Source organism: Oryctolagus cuniculus, chromosome 12, assembly GCF_051225735.1.
Source record: "Oryctolagus cuniculus isolate XC-2025 breed Fujian yellow rabbit chromosome 12, ASM5122573v1, whole genome shotgun sequence".
Lineage (NCBI taxonomy): Eukaryota > Metazoa > Chordata > Mammalia > Lagomorpha > Leporidae > Oryctolagus > Oryctolagus cuniculus.
In genome coordinates, this window is record NC_142878.1 from 114,744,225 (window position 1) to 114,763,437 (window position 19,213).

Sequence of the window (19,213 nt, forward strand, 5' to 3'; positions counted from 1 at the left end):
CAAACATGCTTCCAAAGTGATTCATTGTATCATTTTATAATATCTCTAGATTTACACATGGAACTTCAGGATTTCATTTTTTTGTTCATTCTCAAGTCTATGGACTTCAGTTCCTAAGGCATCAATGATATTTTTTCTAAGTTTAAGTGCATAGGCCTCTAGTTCTAGTGTTTCACATCTTCAATTTCATATATCACTTAGTCAAAAATCTTATCCTTCCAAATAAAGTCTTGTAACAACTCATCCATCAAAATGTACCTCTGCATTAAATCTTATTTATCTAACCTGACATCTGTGGCTTTGATGTCATAAACTGCCCTTACAGATCGATCTTTCTCCAGGAGTTCAGTAAGCCGTTGTACTTATTCTGGCTGTCAGGATTGCTATAGAGGCCTTCTGTGTTAGTGTGGATAAGGATTGGTGAGACCACAGCTAATAAGGTGCACACACCCAAAGAACATAGGCTGACAGAGTGAATTGCCTGCATATTCATCAAATAAAGATCACTTTAGGGATGCAGTGGGACTGAAGAAAATGAGAAAGTCAAGCAGAAGGACTACTGCAAATAACTGATAAAAGTGCCAGGGAATCTTGTTAATGAATGTGACAGTGCCCTGAGGCAAAGAAAGTATCCACATCTACTAATTTGATGTTCTCACACTAACTGGTCAATGTTCTTCATCAAAGGGCTTCTGGGAAAATGAAGAGGCAGGTAAAGGGATTTCCTTGATGACTTTGATTTTCTCCCAGAATGCCTACATATGTTGCAGAAACATCATGGGTTCTGCCAAGTCTTTGAAAGCCTCAGCCATGTTAAAGGCCAATCATTGTTCCTGTAAGGTGGTGTTGAGTTGGTTAACCTCTGGGTCATAAGCTTGCAGAACTGCAAATTTCATGATCTCCAAGTCAGACAGGATTTCATTATCCTTTTGATCCAATGTGTGTTTCAACTTCTCAAAAAATTTCTTAATTTCATCTTAATCTTTAGTCAGTAACTGTGAGTATTTTCTCTTACTAGTTTCCAGGTATCCAAGTGAGAAAGAGCATCTCCCCTACACGTTCTCTCAAAGCTCTGGAAGAGGAAATCAAAGGCATTCCTTTCCTGAGCAGAGGCATCTTCAATAGATCAGAAGACATACTTGGTGTGGTCAGCAGGAATAGCACAGATCCCACAAATCAGCTGCATATCAGTCAGGCAGAAAACAATGAGGGACTGCCCCAAGAGTCCTTTGTACGCTGGCATCTTGGGAGAAATCTTGATCTTGTTCTATTTTCCACAATATCCATCAGGGAATAATTAACCTGCAGCCTGCTAACTCCAGTAGCTGACATTTTCTTATGGCAGGAGGGACACTTGAATGATGATAGTCTCCACAATAAATTCTGCACAGTTCCCTCTATGAGACCTTTCAGGCGCTTTTGGCAGAAGTTATGTGAGCAAGGCAAAACTTGAGGATCATCAAACAGATTGCAACAAATTGGGCACATGAGATCTTCAAGCACTACATCACATTCAGGGAGTCTTCTGGAAGTCAGAGGGCACCAAAGACAATGGTATTTCTAGGGAAGAAATGCTATCTTCTGGTTGAGTAAGAAGTACGAGCAGCTAGTCAGCAGCTCCATCCAGCTCTACCAGAAGGAGTGCCTCTGGCATCATGAGGGATATGCCACACCCCCTCCAGCCATGGGGGCCACGTGATATGTGCCAGGAATGGCTGCAAGATGGATTCATGGCCCCACATTACTTCTTTATCATTTTTCAAAAGGGAACATTCCTCAGTCATTAGATGAGTCAGTGCTGTAAGAAAAGAACATGTTTTAAATTGGTTGGCTAAATGAAGATGTTTTCCCTGTTTCTTCCAGTATGACATACCCTACAGATACTAAACTCTAGACTCTTTTAGACAAAACAAAATGTAATTAAAATGTCAGTAGTTATAAGATCTATTTTTTGATTTACATCCTTATTTCACTGTTTGTCAAACATTTTTCTTCAAGCTCATTTTCTCCAAACCCTTGTATAAAATAAAACCCAATGTCCAGTTCTCATTGATCATGCAGATAATATCAACTGATTCAAACAAAGAGAGCTCTCAGAACCGTAATAGCTTAACCTCACCACACCTGCACTGCATGCAGTTCCTGAGGAACTATCAAAGTCTTCAAACATCATTGCTTGGAAACTAGTGGTTTAGATGAAATGTTTTAATCTATGTTTACTTTGCATAGTGTGATTGGTCTCCCGTTACTGATATGCCCATGTAGGAGCCATGAAGTTCAAGTTCTTGAATGATTTTCTTTGATAAAGAACATTAGAAAGTAGAAAATGTTAATGAAAATTCTTTTTTCTAATCGGATCGGTGGCTCTAGCAGCACAAATATTTTCAGCAGAGGGACAGTATTTTAAAATAAAAAGCTTAATGGAAAATCTAACATGTAAAACATATTAAGCCATTTTACATGTAAAATCATGATTTAAAATGTTAATATTCATGAGTGACCCAACCACTAATTAAGTGCAATGTAAGACATTTGCAGGTTTAAAATTACCAAACATTATATTTGCATCAGATGTTATGGTAAGTACTAAAGTTACATAGTGGTGAACAAAATTAACATAACCCCACCCATATCAATCTGACAGTCCAAAAGAGAAAAACTTAAATAACCAAAGAAAAACCTATAAATCTTATGAAAAGTCAATATGTTAGACTCAACATTAAATTTATTTCTACATTTTAATGATCTAACATTAAAAATCCAAGTATAAATAAATAAGTAAAAATTATTTCTTAAAAAGTCAGCCCCTGGTATTCTCTAAGACCATTTTTCATTTAAACAAAGATGACAAAAGAAGTGTTATTCTTGAATTTATAGTAAATTCATTTACCTTAACAACAGACATTAATATGATAGTCAATGTGTTAAAAGCATTTCAATGGATACTTTCATTAGTTTCAAAAATAATTTCATAGAAAATGAATGTCAGCAAATATTTTGAACATTTTTGATAAAATGAAAATAAATGCCCCTAAACAATTTTTTTAAAGATTATTTATTTATTGCCGGCGCCGCGGCTCATTAGGCTAATCCTCCGCCTAGCGGCGCCGGCACACCGGGTTCTAGTCCCGGTCGGAGCACCGGATTCTGTCCCGGTTGCCCCTCTTCCAGGCCAGCCCTCTGCTGTGGCCAGGGAGTGCAGTGGAGGATGGCCCAGGTGCTTGGGCCCTGCACCCCATGGGAGACCAGGAAAAGCACCTGGCTCCTGGCTCCTGCCATCGGATCAGCGCGGTGCGCCGGCCGCAGCGCGCCGGCCGCGGCGGCCATTGGAGGGTGAACCAACGGCAAAGGAAGACCTTCCTCTCTGTCTCTCTCTCTCACTGTCCACTCTGCCTGTCAAAAAAAAATAAAAAAGATTATTTATTTATTTATTTATTTGACAGGTAGAGTTACAGACAGGGAGAGAGAGAAAGCTTTTCCTTCCAATGGTTCACTCACCAAATGGCCTCCATGGCCAGAGCTACGCCAATCCAAAGCCAGGAGCTAGGTCCTTCTTCCTGGTCTCATGTGGGTGCAGGGGCCCAAGCACTTGGGCCATCCTCCACTGCCTTCCTGGGCCACAGCAGAGAGCTGGACTAGAAGAGGAGCAACCAGGACTAGAACTTGGTGCCCATATGGGGTGCCGGTGCTGTAGGCAGAGGATTAACCTAGTGCACCACCGTGCCACCCCACCCCTAAACAATTTAAAATATTGTCAATATAGTGTAAGTTTTTCTCTTAAAGAGGTACAGGGAAGACATTTTATTTCATCCTGAAGTGACAGGTAATCTCTTAGTGTTAAACTCTTACAGTAAAAATGATGCTTGTGTTCACATACATGCACTCTTGTACATATAAATGTCATGCATTTCTTCCAAAACTATGCATACTATACATAAGTAAATAAAAATAATAAATGTTATAAATATTCATTACTTATACATCCATTTTTTAAAAGTTTTTGTTTAATTGGTGACTCTCAATTTTCTTTTTATTTTTTATTTTTTATTTTTTTTTTATTTTTTTGACAGGCAGAGTGGACAGTGAGAGAGAGAGAGACAGAGAGAAAGGTCTTCCTTTGCCGTTGGTTCACCCTCCAATGGCCGCCACAGCCGGCGCGCTGCGGCCGGCGCACCGCGCTGATCCGATGGCAGGAGCCAGGAGCCAGGTGCTTTTCCTGGTCTCCCATGGGGTGCAGGACCCAAGCACCTGGGCCATCCTCCACTGCACTCCTGGGCCACAGCAGAGAGCTGGCCTGGAAGAGGGGCAGCCGGGACAGAATCCGGCGCCCTGACCGGGACTAGAACCCGGTGTGCCGGCGCCGCAAGGCGGAGGATTAGCCTAGTGAGCCACGGCGCCGGCCTCAATTTTCTTTTATTTTAAAGATTTATTTCTTTATTTGAAAGAGTTACTCAGAGAGAGATGGAGAGGCAGAGAGAGAGAGAGGTCTTCTATCCACTGGTTCACTCCCAATTGGCCACAATGGCCGGAACTGTGCTTATCTGAAACCAGGAGCCAGAAGCTTCTTTCAGGTCTCCCACATGGGCACAGGGGCCCAAAGACTTGAACCATCTTCTACTGCTTTCCCAGGCCATAGCAGAGAGCTGGATTGGAAATGGAGCAGCCAGGACTCAAACCAGTGCCCATATGGGATGCCAGCACTGCAGACAGCAGCTTTACCCACTACATCACAGCACTGGCCCCACATATACATCATTTCTATAAAGCATTTTTTTTTCCCCAGAAAACAACTATTTTGTCTTTTGTATCAACATGTGGTACTTGTAAAACTTAGGGAGTATAATCCAATATTTCAAAACATGTATAAGTAGATCAATCAAGTAATTAGTGTTTCCATTTCCTTATAGTTTTTTTCTAAGCTCATCAGCTCCTCCCCTCTAATTGTTCATATAGTATATAATGCAATATTGTGATCTATAGTTTCTTTGCTGTACTGGGAAAGCTAAGAACTGATTATTCCTATATAACTAGATTTTCATAACTATTACCTGATGTCATCTGCCCCTCTTCCCTCATCTTTATTTTAATTAAAATTATTTTAGAATTAAAATATTTTAATTTTAAAATTGGTTATCTTCTATAATGACTCCAATTCTAACTTTCTCACAAGCATACTAGTATTTTAAAGCTGAATATCATATGATTATTTTGTATATGAAAAATATAAAAACACCATTGCCTCTGCCTTGCAGTGCTGGTACACTGGGTTCTAGTCTCAGTTGGGGCACTGGATTCTGTCCCAGTTGCCCCTCTTCCAGGCCAGCTCTCTGCTGTGGCCAGGGAGTGCAGTGAGGGATGGCCCAAGTCCTTGGGCCCTGCACCTCATGGGAGACCAGGATAAGTACCTGGCTCCTGCCATTGGATGAGCACGGTGTGCCGGCTGCAGCGTGCCAGCTTCAGCGGCCATTGGAGGGTGAACCAACGGCAAAGGAAGACCTTTCTCTCTGTCTCTCTCTCTCTCTCACTGTCCACTCTGCCTGTCAAAATAGATAAATAAATAAATACCATTGGTACTCCAAGATGTGCAATAAGTATTGTCATTCTGACTGCATTTTTAAATATAAAGACATGTAAACATGTAATTTCTTTATTTTCTACTGTGAGGCACACAAGTATGCCTCTATTTTTACTCATCTTATCCTAGAAGAAATAGATAAATTCTTGGACACTTACAACATACTTAAATTGAGCCATGAAGATGTAGAAAACCTAAACAGACACATAACAAAGACAGAAATTGAATTAGTAATGAAGACCCTCCCAACAAAGAAAAGCCCTGGACTGGATAGATTCACTGCTGAATTCTACCAAATACTTAAAGAACTAACCAATTCTTCTGAAATTTTTTAATAAATTGAAAGGGAAAGAATCCTCCCAAATTCTTTCTATGAAACCAGCATCACCTTAATTGTTAAAGCTGAAAAAGATGTAACAGAAAAAGAGAATTACAGACCAATTTCCCTGATGAACATAGACACAAAAATTTTCAACAAAATTCTGGCCAATTGAATCCAACAACATGACAAAAAGATCATTCACCTGAACCAAATGTGATTCATTCCTGGTATGCAGGGATGGTTCAACATTTGCAAATCAATGTGATACATCACATCAACAAATTGAAGAACAAAAACCATATGCTTATTTCATTAGATGCAGAGAAAGCATTTGACAAAATACAACACCCTTTCATGATGAAAAATCTAAGCGAATTGGGTTTAGAGGAACATTCTTCAACACAATCGAGGCAATTCATAACAAACCCACGACCAACTCATACTGAATGGGGGAAAGTTGGAAGCACTCCCATTAAGATCCGGTACCAGTCAGGGATGCCCACTCTCACCATTGCTATTCAATATAGTACTGGAAGTTTTAGCCAGAGTCATAAGGCAAGAAAAGAAATCAAACAATTCAGGAAAGAGGATGTCAAACTATCCCTATTTGCAGATGACATGATTCTATATATAGAGGACCCAACAGAATCCACTAAGAGGTTACTGGAACTCATAGAAGAGTTTGATAAAGTAGCAAGATATAAAATCAATACACAAAAACCAACAGCCTGTGTATACACAGACAATGCCATGGCTGAGAAAGAACTTCTAAGATCAATCCCATTCACAATAGCTACAAAAAAGTCAAATACCTTGGAATAAACTTAACAAAGGATGTCAAAGATCTCTACAATGAAAATTACAAAACATTAAATAAAGAAATAAAAGAAGACACAAAAAATGGACAAATTTTCCATGTTCATGGATTGGAAGAATCAATACATCAAAATGTCCATTCTTCAGAGAGTAATTTACAAAGTCAATGTGATACCAATCAAAATACCAATGTCACTCTTCTCAGATCTAGAAAAAATGATGCTTAAATTCATATGGATCCACAGGAGACTTTGAATAGCTAAAACAATCTTATACAACAAAAACAAAGTTGGAGACATCACAATACCATACTTTAAGACATCATACAAGACAATTATAATCTAAACAGCCTGGTACTGGTACAAAAACAGATGGACAGATCAGTGTAACAGACTAGAAACACCAGAAATCAATCCAAACATTACAGCAAACTTATATTTGACCAAGGAGCTAACCAATCCCTGGAGGAAGGGCAGCCTCTTCAACAAATGCTGCTGGGAAAACTGGATTTCCACATGCAGAAGTATGAGACAAGACCCCTACCCTACACCTTACACAAAAATCCACTCAACATGGATTAAAGATATAAATCTATGATCTGATTTCATCAAATTATTAGAGAACATTGGGGAAACCCTGCAAGACATTGGCCAGACAGAGTTCTTGGAAAAGACCCTGGAGGCACAGGCAGTCAAAACCAAAATTAGCAAACAGGATTACTTCAAATTGACAAGTTTCTGTATGGCAAAAAGAAACAGTCAAGAAAAAGAAGAGGCAACCAACAGAATGGGAGAAATTATTCACAAATTATTCAACTGATAAAGGATTAATAACCAGAATCTAAGAGATCAAAAAACTCCACAACAACAAAACAATCAACCCAGTTAAGAGATGGGCCAAGGACTTAAACAGACATTTTTCAAAAGAGGAAATCCAAATGACCAACAGACACATGAAAAAAGGTTCAGGATCATTAGCTATCATGGAAGTGCAAATCAAAACCACAATGAGGCTTCACCTCACTCTGTTTAGAATGGCTTTCATACAGAAATAAACAAACAATAAATGATGGTGAGGATTTGGGGGAAAAGGTACACTAATCCACTGTTGGTGGGAATGCAAACTGGTAAAATCACTATAGAAGACAGTTTGAAGATAGTTCAGAAACCTGAATATATGACCCAGCCATCCCATTCCTTAGAATTTACCCAAGGGAAATGAAATCAGCCATCAAAAGAGTTATCTGCACTCTCATGTTTATTGCACCTCAATTCACAATAGCTAATATATGGAATTAACAACCTAGTCACCCATCAATGGAAGATGGGTCATTTGCAACAAAATGGATGAATCTGGAAAAATCATACTTAGTGAAATAAGGCAGTCCCAAAGGGACAAATACCATATGTTCTCCCTATTCTGTGACAACTAACAGAGCACCTAAAAGGAAACCTGTAGAAGTAAAATTGATACGATGAGAAGCAAAGACTTGAACAGCCCTTGTCTTGAATGTCAAGGAACAGCTTATTATCTCATTTTTTTTCTACATAATACCATTGGTTGTACTCTTTACTTAAAATAGAATTAATCATAGGTGTATTAATTCAATGGAAAATATATCCCAGTAAAAAATAAGGGTGGAAATAAGAGAGATACAAGCTGTACAGTTTGGAGCACATTCCCACAGACTTACCTAAGGGTAAGCCTAAAAACGTGCCATGAGACTCTCAATCTCATTAAGCTGGATGGCTTCAATGCCACCTTATGTATTACAGTGATTATATTAAGTGCATAATTGATCATATAGATAGGGTTAAGTGTCAAAGGGATCAAATAAATAAGACCAAGTGTCTGGTAATAACAATAGATAGAATTAAAAAGCAGAGATGTTCCAACATGGGAAGCAGACTGCACAGTGGACTCATAGTATGAGAAATGCCCTAAACAGCACTCTGACCTCAGAATCAGCCCTTAAGGCATTCAGATCTTCCTAAAAAGCCCATGAGAGCATTTCAGGTATGGAGAGCCAAGACATTGTGGCAAAAAATGTTCTACATGAAGGATCTGTGTGAGTGAGATCCCATTAGAAAGAAGGGGCCATCAAAGAAGGATGTACTTTTCTCTGAAGAGAGGAGAGAACTTCCACTTTGCTTATGGCCCTGTCTAAATATTGCTGGAGTTTGTGGACTCAAAAGACTTCCATAGACTTTGCAGCTCATGTCAAGAGACTCAGGTGATCATTGACACCATAAATAAGAGTTAATTGTTCAATCAACAACTGGAGTCCTGTGCACTTACTCCCCATGTAGGACCTCTGTCTTGAATGAGTTGTACTATGATAATTAATTGCAAAACTTGTTTTCAAACAGTACTGTATACTGTGTGCATGTGTGTACAAATTGTTTAAATCTTTACTTAGTACAGAGTTGGTCTTTTATATATAAAGTTAATTAATAATGAATCTTAATGAAGAATGGGATGGGAGAGGGAGTAGCCAGTGGGCTTGGAGGGCAGAAATGGGGAGGAAGAACCACTATATTCTTAAAGCTGTACTATGAAATTTGTATTCATTAAATAAAAGCTTTCTTTTAAAAAAGAGACTATTGGAACTCCCAGATGTGCTTGATAAAGTAGCAGGATATAAAATCAACACACAAAAATTATCTTCCTTTGCAAATGCAGACAATACCACAGCTGAGAAAGAACTTGTAAGATCAATCCCAATAGCTGCAAAGACAGGCAAAGACAGGTGGCAACATATCAAAAGTCACTGCACAGGTGGCTGAGATGACAACTCCACCACCACAAACACAAAACCCACCACCTAAACCCATTGGCACTTGGGGACCAACCTGATCAGAGCAACTCAGGAATGCCTGGTTTACAGGTGGCTCAGCCTTGGTAGACCCTGGAAAGGTGCAGCCTGTAGACCCTCAGATAGAATGATCCTGACAAAAGAGGGAATAGACAATTCAGCACAACATGCAGAAACGCTTGCAATTTGGTTAGCAGTAGAAAAAACAATCCAAGAAGGACACAAACACATTTACATTTGCAATAATTCACAGTGCTCATACAATGCAGTCACAATTTCGCCTAGTAAATGGAAGAAAAATAATTGGCAAATCTGTGGTAAAGATATATGGTCCAATGAGACATGTGCTAAGATATCTGAGTCCAAATAAACTTAAAATAATGATTTAACAAACTTAAAATAATGATTACTCATGTAGATGCCAGTAGTAATAAACCCAATCATGAAGCACAATACAATGAGGTGGTAGACAGATTTAGATCAAATAGCAACTATTAAGCTAAAAAAAAAACCCCTAATAATTGGTAGATTAACATACCTAAATTGAAAATCACTAAACAAAATTGAGAATATAAAGTAAAAATACACTAAAATTAAAGAAAAATCCAAATGGAAAATAGTTAATACTGATCCATTAGAGATAACAAAAGAAACTCTTCAATTACATCAATGGCTAGGACATATAGGAACACATGCAATGTACAAATGGGTTCCTGATTGAAACCTACCCATTACGTGGCAACAGTGTAAGAATGCTATCAAAATGTGTACAGATTGTCCAAATATATCACCAAGATTTATACACAGAGACACACCATTAAATTATAAAATTAGAACATTTAGCTGTTTACTACAAATAGACTTTATAGATCCATTACTCAAGCTCCAAAAGAAATATGCATGTACAATAGTAGACACTGAAACAGGACTGGAAATTGCTAGAGAATGCAAACACCCAAACCAGGACAACACTATTAGTATTTACGGACATGGATTTCACTCTTTGGAGTCCCAATAGTGATTGAAAGTGATCAAGGATCCCACTTTATGGGATATAAAAGATGGGCAGAAAATTTTGACATCATATGGAACTGGGGCTGGTGCTGTGCCGCCATGGGTTAACATCTTGGCCTGAAGCACTGGCATCCCATATGAGTGCCGGTTTCTAGTCCTGACTGCTCAACTTCCTATCCAGCTCTCTGCTATGGCCTGGACGAACAGTACAAGATGGCCCAAGTCCTTGGGCCTCCGCACCTGCATGGGAGACCTGGAGGAAGCTCCTGGCTCCTGGCTTCAGATTGGTGCAGCTCCGGTCATTGAGGCCAATTGAGGAGTGAACCATGGAGTGCAAGACCTCTCTCTCTCTCTCTCTCTCTCTCTCTCTCTCTCTCTCTCTTTCTCTCTCTGCCTCTCCTTTCTCTGTGTAACTCTGACTTTCAAATAAATCAATCAATAAAAAATAATATGGAACTACCATATGGCATATAATCCACATGCTAGTGGTAACATAGAAAGGTTTAACAGATGAATTAAACCTGAAATACTTCAAGACAATAATAATAAAAAAATTGCAAAATGCCCTAGACATTGCAGTTTTTGAATTAAACTCCAGAACAAGAATAAACACAGAACACCCACATAAAGCATAACACAAAATGCCAATGATTTATTAGAAGTAACACCACAACAAAATTCAAAACACAAAGTCAAACCTTATAAGTTAATTTAAAAAAACATTTAAGGATCAAATGTTACCCTCACAAGAAATTATAGCTAACAGACCAGGAAACACATACTGGACTACAAGCAATAAAGAACAATTAAAACTCCCAAGGAGAGATGAGTTAATATTTTTTGTAAACTCAGGTCAATACTCTTATACTGGGGCTAGCACTATGGTGCAGCAAGTTAATGCCCTGGCCTGAGGTGCCAGCAAGCCATATGGGCACCATTTGAGACCCAGCTGCTCCACTTCTGATCCAAGTCTCTGCTGTGGCCTGGGAAGGCAGTGGAAGATGGCTCAAGTCCTTGGGCCCCTGCACCCATGTGGGAGACCCAGAGGAAGCTCCTGGCTCTTGGCTTCAGATCGGCACAGCTCCAGCCATTTAGGCCAACCAACGGATGGAAGACCTCTCTCTCTCTCTCTGCCTCTCCTCTCTCTGTGTAACTCTGACTTTCAAATAAATGAATAAATCTTTAAAAAAAAAAAAAAACTTGTGCTTATCTGAAGTAGCATCATGCCAGCAAATAGCCAACCCAATCTGGATCCATCAACAATACAGGCCATCACTACCTTCATAAAACCATTACTGCCCTTGGATGGATTTATGACAACCAACTACTAGACATCCTGGTGAGTATCCTGCACAAGAGTCCAACCTCAGAGTTTGAGCCCAACATCTTCAACATTTACACTGACACAGACATTAAATTTAACACTCAATAACACTGATCTACCCTGATGATGGGATGCCAATCTGCCTGTGCAACCCCATGAAATCAACTTCAAGGTTCTTCCAAACATGCTTCCTACAATATATACAACCTGTTTAACCTTTACTGTGGTTGTCCTGTCTTGACATTAACATTTTATGAACAGTCAGTGAACAGCAGTGACTGGTAGAGAAAGCTCATCTCCAACTACACCTTCTGTTTGATCAAAACCTTAAAAGAATAAAATTCAATGGATATTAATAATTGGACTATAATCAGTACAAACCCATATACATATATGGTAGAACTGCAGAGCCCAGATGGAATTATACAAAGATTCCATTCATCACCTTTTACACTGGATCAATTCCCAATTGGATACACAACCCAGGAATGTGAATAAAGAGCCCAGGAGTGTATGGAAACAGATGAAAATTATGAAGATTTCATCTTGATTGATGATGAGACAGATAGCATTGGTATAAATCAAGAATAGTTCATCAAAAATATAATAACCTATATCGATGACTTACTTCCACAATTAAATATTCATCATCTCACCATTGTATACCAATTATTGGGATGACCAATTAGAAGACATCTTGACAAACTTTACTACTGCTCCTGATACAGAAACAGAATAGTATGAGATGCCTCATCATTTCCTATATTATCCTTCAATTTCTTCAAATTTCAATCTCAAGCCCCCCCCCCCCATATTTCACCACCAACCCTGCTACTCCAATCTACAATCATACTGACAATCTGGAAACATCTTGATGAAAATATTACCAAAGTGGCTGGGCACTTTGATCATAAATAGCTTACCAAAAACATCTCTTATAACATTAATAACTTTTATGCCAAATATGCCTTCTGCTTTTATGTAAGTCAGTATGTTTATACAGAACAATGCAAAGAATACTGCAAAGCAAATAGAAGATATAGTGTCTGGCAAGCAGAGTTTTGGCCAGTGAACAATTTGGCAGAGCTTTGACAAGATGCAGCAGATCCACTCAGCCATCACTTGCAATAAGCCATTGTTGCCCAAGAGGATGGAAAGCAGTTGTGAGGCTTGATTTTTATCCCCTCTCTGGGGTAGGTGGGCAGTGATTGTGATCTAGGGCATCCTCAATCACAGGCCCATCCTTTTTGGGTGTCACCAACCAGAAGTTGGTTTTGGGTGTGGCCAATGGTGTGATAGAAGCCTTCTGAGTGAGACCAATTGTGATACGGTAAAGTGGGTGAAGTAAAGTAGTGGCCAGCTGGTTGGCTGCTTCTTTATGATGTAATGTTCTTCTGTTCTTATCATGCTGACAAGCTGTGTCTGTTTCTGGCAGAAGATCTGGGCAGTTCCTCATGCTTAGTAGCATTAGCTAAAGTAACTCGATCTTGGTTTGATTTTTCTCTTTCTTTTTGGGCTAGTGGTGCTCTGTAACTCTTTTGGGACTCCTGCAGGATTCCCTACAATGTGCCAGCAGGAGTTGTTTATTTTGAAATTGGAGATATAGATTCAATGGGGATCCTTGAGAAGACAAAGTGGGAAAGCCACACTCAATTGTTGCTGACTTCCCTTTGTCAACTCAATTCCTCTGTCTGAATTAATGTTATACCTCCCACATAGTGATTAGCACTTGTAATTTCAAGCCACTTATCAATGACCTGAGTACTAATATATATTTTGTGTTAAATCTACAAAAATGTATATAATGTAGCTGCTGTGGTAAACATAGAGAGAGTGATAATCAGAGTGGAATTGACTGAAGATCTTACAAGAATTAAGATCCAAGTCAATCTTGTAATAATCATTAATGAAAATATATACATTCATGCATCTTGAGTCTGATTATGTTTAGTTCTATATTAATTCATTTAATATTCTTTAGAAACAGACATAGATAAGATAAATACCACTTTCCTCTTCACCATCCACAGAAAACCTGCTCCCTGAGTTAATCATTCTATTAAGTTTAATTTTCTCAAGCATTTTTAGCCATGTCTACATATAGAATGCATAACAAAGATGAGAATTCTCATTTTATGCATACTTGATTTTGGAATATTAGTGTATAAAGTGTTACATGAATTCAAATAATTAAATGTACATGTTTTAAAATGATCTGAAATACAAATTTTTAATTACTTATGGAGATATTATGTTCACTTAATTATCATGTAACTTTTCCATTCAGAGTGTACAATTGAGTGGTTTTAACAGATATATGGACTCATGATGGCTGTCAATTAAGAACACATTTACCACTTCAGCTACAAACTCAGTACCCTATAACTGTTCCTTAATGATGGCTTCATCCCTCCAACCTGAACTAAACACAAATCTAGTTAGTTTTTTTCATAGAATTTTGTACTGTGAACATCTCATTTGATGGATGCAGGTTTCCAAGAGTTCTCATGCCCAGTGTGGAGCCCATCCACAAGTTGGGCCTGGGGCCCACCTCACAATTGCACTCACAGTGCACAGGAACAGCAACAGGCCCATGGAAAGGAGGAGAAGTAGAGATGATTTCTCACATCCAAGGTATCCAGTCAACTGGCAGAAAGGAAAACTTCCCATTCTTGGCTTCACACAATTGGACTGCAGTTTACTGACAATGATTCAGGAGAGGAGAGGGAAAGAGAAAATCTAAATTCAAATATCACTGAATTTCCATGCTGTTACTTAATCTCAGCAGATTAAAAAAAAAAGATTTATTTATTTTGAAAGGTAAAGTTACAGAGAGTCAGAGGCAGAGAGAGAGAGAGAGAGAGAAAGTCTTCCATCCACTCATTCACTCTCCAGATGGCTGCAACTACCAGACATGCACTGATCCAAAGCCAGAAGGCAGGAGCTTCTTTCAAGTCTCCCAAGAGGGTTCAGGGGCCCAAAGGCTTGGGCCATCCTCTACTGCTCCCCCAGACCATAGCAGAGAGCTGGATCAGAAGTGGAGCTTTACCCACTATGCCACAGCACCAGCCTCAATCTTAGTAGATTTTAGCAGTTATGTTTTCATTCACGGCTATTTTTGAGACCATTTAAAGAGCATTTAGAGGGTTGGATTTCTGTTTATATTTAAGGAATTTTCACCAATTTAAGAATAATGTAGGTCTATATAACTACTTGCTGTCCTATAAGAAATCTTTATAAAGATCTTTCAATTGTAATGAATTGTAATGAACAAGTAATTCATGAATTACTTGTAATTGTCATACAGTAATGACACATTAACTCTGACAATTAACATCATCAATCAATTGTCAATATCCTGAGAGTCACATTGTTATTGACATCCATTGGAGGCTTTGAGGAAGCCAAAGTGTCATATGTGTTGTTATACTTTAGCAATTAAAAAATTCTAGAGGCCAGAGTTCTGGTGTAGCAGGTAAAGCTGCCGCCTGTGGTGCTGGCAACCCATGTGGGTGCCAGTTCAAGTCCTGGCTGCTCCACTTCCAATCCAACTCTCTGCTATGGCCTGGGAAAGCAGTGGAAGGTGGCCCAGGTCCTTGGACCCCTGCACCCATGTGGGAGACCTGGAGGAAGCTCCTGGCTCCTGGCTTTGGATCGGCACAACTCCGGCCATTGCAGACAGTTGTGGAGTGAACCAGCAGATGGAAGATCTCTCTATCTCTCTGCCTCCCCTTCTCTCTCTGTGTAGCTCTGACTTTCAAATAAATAAATACATCTTTAGAAAAAAATTCTGTACTAGTCACCCCAAGTTCATTGAATTAGTAAAATTCATTCACATATTTAAAACACCTTTGACAATAATTTTGAAAACCTTAGATGATACATGAAATTTCAAGGAATTGAAAATTCATTGATAATGAAGTATGAACTTAATTTAATAGGTAATGAAAAGATAAACGAGAGAATATGCCAAAATTTTAGTTGCATCAATAGATTATGCCTTTTTGGATTGTTTCTTTCCTATGTGTTCTATAATCCTAATGGCTAATTTAGAGCAACAAGTTAAAATTTGCAAGGTCTTTAAGAAAACATCTCTCATGTAGACTAGTCTATATTGATGTAAGGCATGATTTCTAGAAATCATGTATTAGGAATCATGTATTCTAATGTTTAATTTTTAGGAACAATGAATGGTGGATGCCATATATATCTGTAACTGCAGATTTTATTACCATTTTTCTACTTCTCATCACAGTTAATTGTTCCCTAATTTCATCATATCAGATATTATATTGATTTTACCTATACAAAACACTTAGACATCCCATACTTGTTTGTGTATGTGTATACAAGTGTAAGTGTCTGTGTGTGTATGTGTGTTCATGCAGGTGCCATATAAGACAGTGATTGCATTGAAAATGCTGTGAGGAGCCCTACTCCTAACTTCAAATATTCAGTCCTCCTTAGAACTGCCCACCTCTGAGGCAGAGCAGTGGGTCCCTTTTCATTGTTCTGGGCTGAACTGTTTGTCCTCAAAATTCATATCTTGAAACACTAATCCCAGGGGCCAGCATCATGACACAGGTTAATCCTCTGCCTGTGGCACCGGCATCCCATATGGGCACCAGTTCTAGTCCCACCTGCTCCTCTTCTGATCCCGCTCTCAGCTATGGCCTGAGATAGCAGTGGAGGCTGGTCAAGTCCTTGGGTCCCTGCACCCGCATGGAAGACCAGGAAGAAGTACCTGGCTCTTGGCTTCAGATCGGCGCATCTCTGGTTATTAAAAAAAGAAAAGAAACACTAATCGCAAATTAAACTATTTACCAATAAAACAATTAAATAGGTAGTTGAGTTTTTTTCCCCCCTCTCATTCTGGTGTGTTGAACTGATTTTGTCTCTTTGCTGCAAAAGGGAAATGGAAAGTTTTATTAAAAGCTGTGAGATGTTTTTATACTCTCTTTCAAAATATGGAAATGCATATTAGTCATATTTAATGTGAAAGAGTTCTGAAGTACAATGTAGTAAGCAGAAACGGGTAGGATCTTTAAGTCAAAATGGAAAATGATCTACTAATTCGAATCATATATTACTAAGTGTGATTTACCCTACCAGAGGAAACCTCCATGGTGTCTCTCACTGTTTCCTTCAGAGAAGTAGTCATTATTCAAAGATGTAGAAATACACATATTGCTAATAAGTTTCAAATGCCTGATTAAGGAATGGGAGAATTAATTTCTTGGTAGCTGTCAAATCACTGGACCGAAAACTCAGAAATAATTGACCTCTTCAAACCAAACCAAGAGATGCTGTAAACACTCAAAGGGCAAGCTCTGAGACCTGGGGCCCTTTGTGTCACTTCTTAGGAGCAGGTGCCAGGGTGTGCTCAGCCATCCCTGTCCCCACACACCAGTGGGTCTGTAACAGTAAGTCCTTTCTCAAACGTGTGATATTTGCAGCATAATGTGCGTGTGTGATTAGAGCCAACTGCGGTTGATTGGTTGCAAACTAAAAGGCTAGAGCTCAAGAGCAGCATGCAGGAGAGCAGTGGGCATGTGGAGTGGTGTCATCACAGAGAAGGGGCTGTGCTGGTGGGTTCTGCTGCCATCTGGAAGAAGTCAGTACACTGTAATTACCACTTAGCCAGTGACAGTCTGTTGCATCCAGAGCCGAAAACTTGCCCAGATGTGATTTTTATAATAAAGGTGATATGCCAAATAACTTTTTAAAAAAAGATTTATTTATTCAAAAGTCAGAGTAACACAGAGGAGAGGCAGAGAGAGAGGTCTTCCATCTGATGGTTCACTTCCCAATTGGCCGTAATGGCCGGAGCTGTGCCAATCAGAAGCCAAGAGCCAGGAGCTTCTTCTGTGTCTCACTTGTGGGTGCAAGGGCCCAAGAACTTGAGCCATCTTCTACTGCTTTCCCAGGCCATAGCAGAGAGCTGAATCAAAAGTGGAGCAACTGGGTCTTAAAGTGGCTCACATAAATGATGCTGGCACTTCAGGCCTGGGCGTTAACCCACTGCCTGATATTAAAATAGTGCACTCACAGAATTTCATCATGACAGCCTCCATTTTGGACTACCCCTTCAGCACTGTAAGTTTCTACAGCACCAACAGCAGTGTGGGCCATGAAGGATTCTTGCTGGGAGAGATAAGAGGGAACTTTCAGCATCAGTGAGTCATGCATTAGAAAGAAAGAATTTCTGCAAATAATTTAAATCCATAACCATCAGCTTTGTTCAAAACTTCATTTTCTGTAACTGTGAAAATGAAATTAAGGGAGAGATTTGAGACAGAATTCTTAAAGATATGTGAAAGAAGGTTACTGAGTGGTACATAACTTGGCAAACCTGCAGGTTTTATATAAGGAAGAGATCACCCATAAACAGCTCACTCACACCACCAGAGTGCCCAATCTTGGCTTCCTTCTCTTCAGCTTCACCTCCACTATCAGCAATTTTATTCCTGTTTTAGAATTTAGGCTCTCTTTAGTTCAATTTGAAGGTATAATCAGAGGATATCACTACTCCCAATCTAGGTAATACTAGCAAGCAAAAACACAGTGTCTTCAGTGTCAAACACTGTTCAGTATTATGCCAAACTTATTAAAGAACATGATACAGGAATTTTTACAATGATGGAATAATAAAAATCATTAGAGCAATTTATCAGGTTTATAGTGCACACAAAAAGAAAGTGCTGTCAGTGTGTCAAATGTAGAGCACAGTGTGCAAATTGTTGAGTATTATCAGGGAGAAGTGAAAAAATTAAGACAAATCATGCTGGGTAAAAGTATATGGGAACAAGATTTCAGCAGGCAATGTTAAGCAGGGAATCACCACATAGAAGTATGCAATCATTGTTTATTCAATGGATGCCCTAGTCTGGGTTCACAGCTGGGAGGTAGAAATACACTTGGAGATGCAGAGGTCCCTTATCCTCTTCAGGATGAGTTTTACCCAACCAAGACAGTATTCTCAGTCATTCTCACATGGAAGCAAGTGTCTTTTTGCCTTTATCTCAGCTGTGGGCTCTTTCAATTATGCTTCCTCCACTGCTGGACTTAAGTATCCTGCAAGGGGAGCAGATTTTCTTCCCCAGAAGAGCAGCTAGGGACAACAGTGGGGAATCAGGTGTCAATGATTGTAAAAATTTAATCGACCCTACAGAGCCCTCTAGTGGTGAATAGTCACATTCAAATGATTCATGACCCATTATTATAGCCCAATGAGGACCCCAGCAACACTCAGACCTCCCAGAGTTAATTCAACCAAAGAGGCTCTCCAGTTAGCACACCTTCTCTTGCTTGTTATTGAGAGAGGCACTTGAGGACTTAATCTAGGAG

At 39.2% G+C, this 19,213-nt stretch overlaps 1 pseudogene; it reads right to left on the minus strand.

Annotated features, from left to right (window-relative positions):
• Positions 1-389: 389 nt before the first annotated feature.
• On the minus strand, positions 390-17,998 carry LOC149123249 (E3 ubiquitin-protein ligase TRIM13-like; annotated as a pseudogene).
• Positions 17,999-19,213: the final 1,215 nt, after the last annotated feature.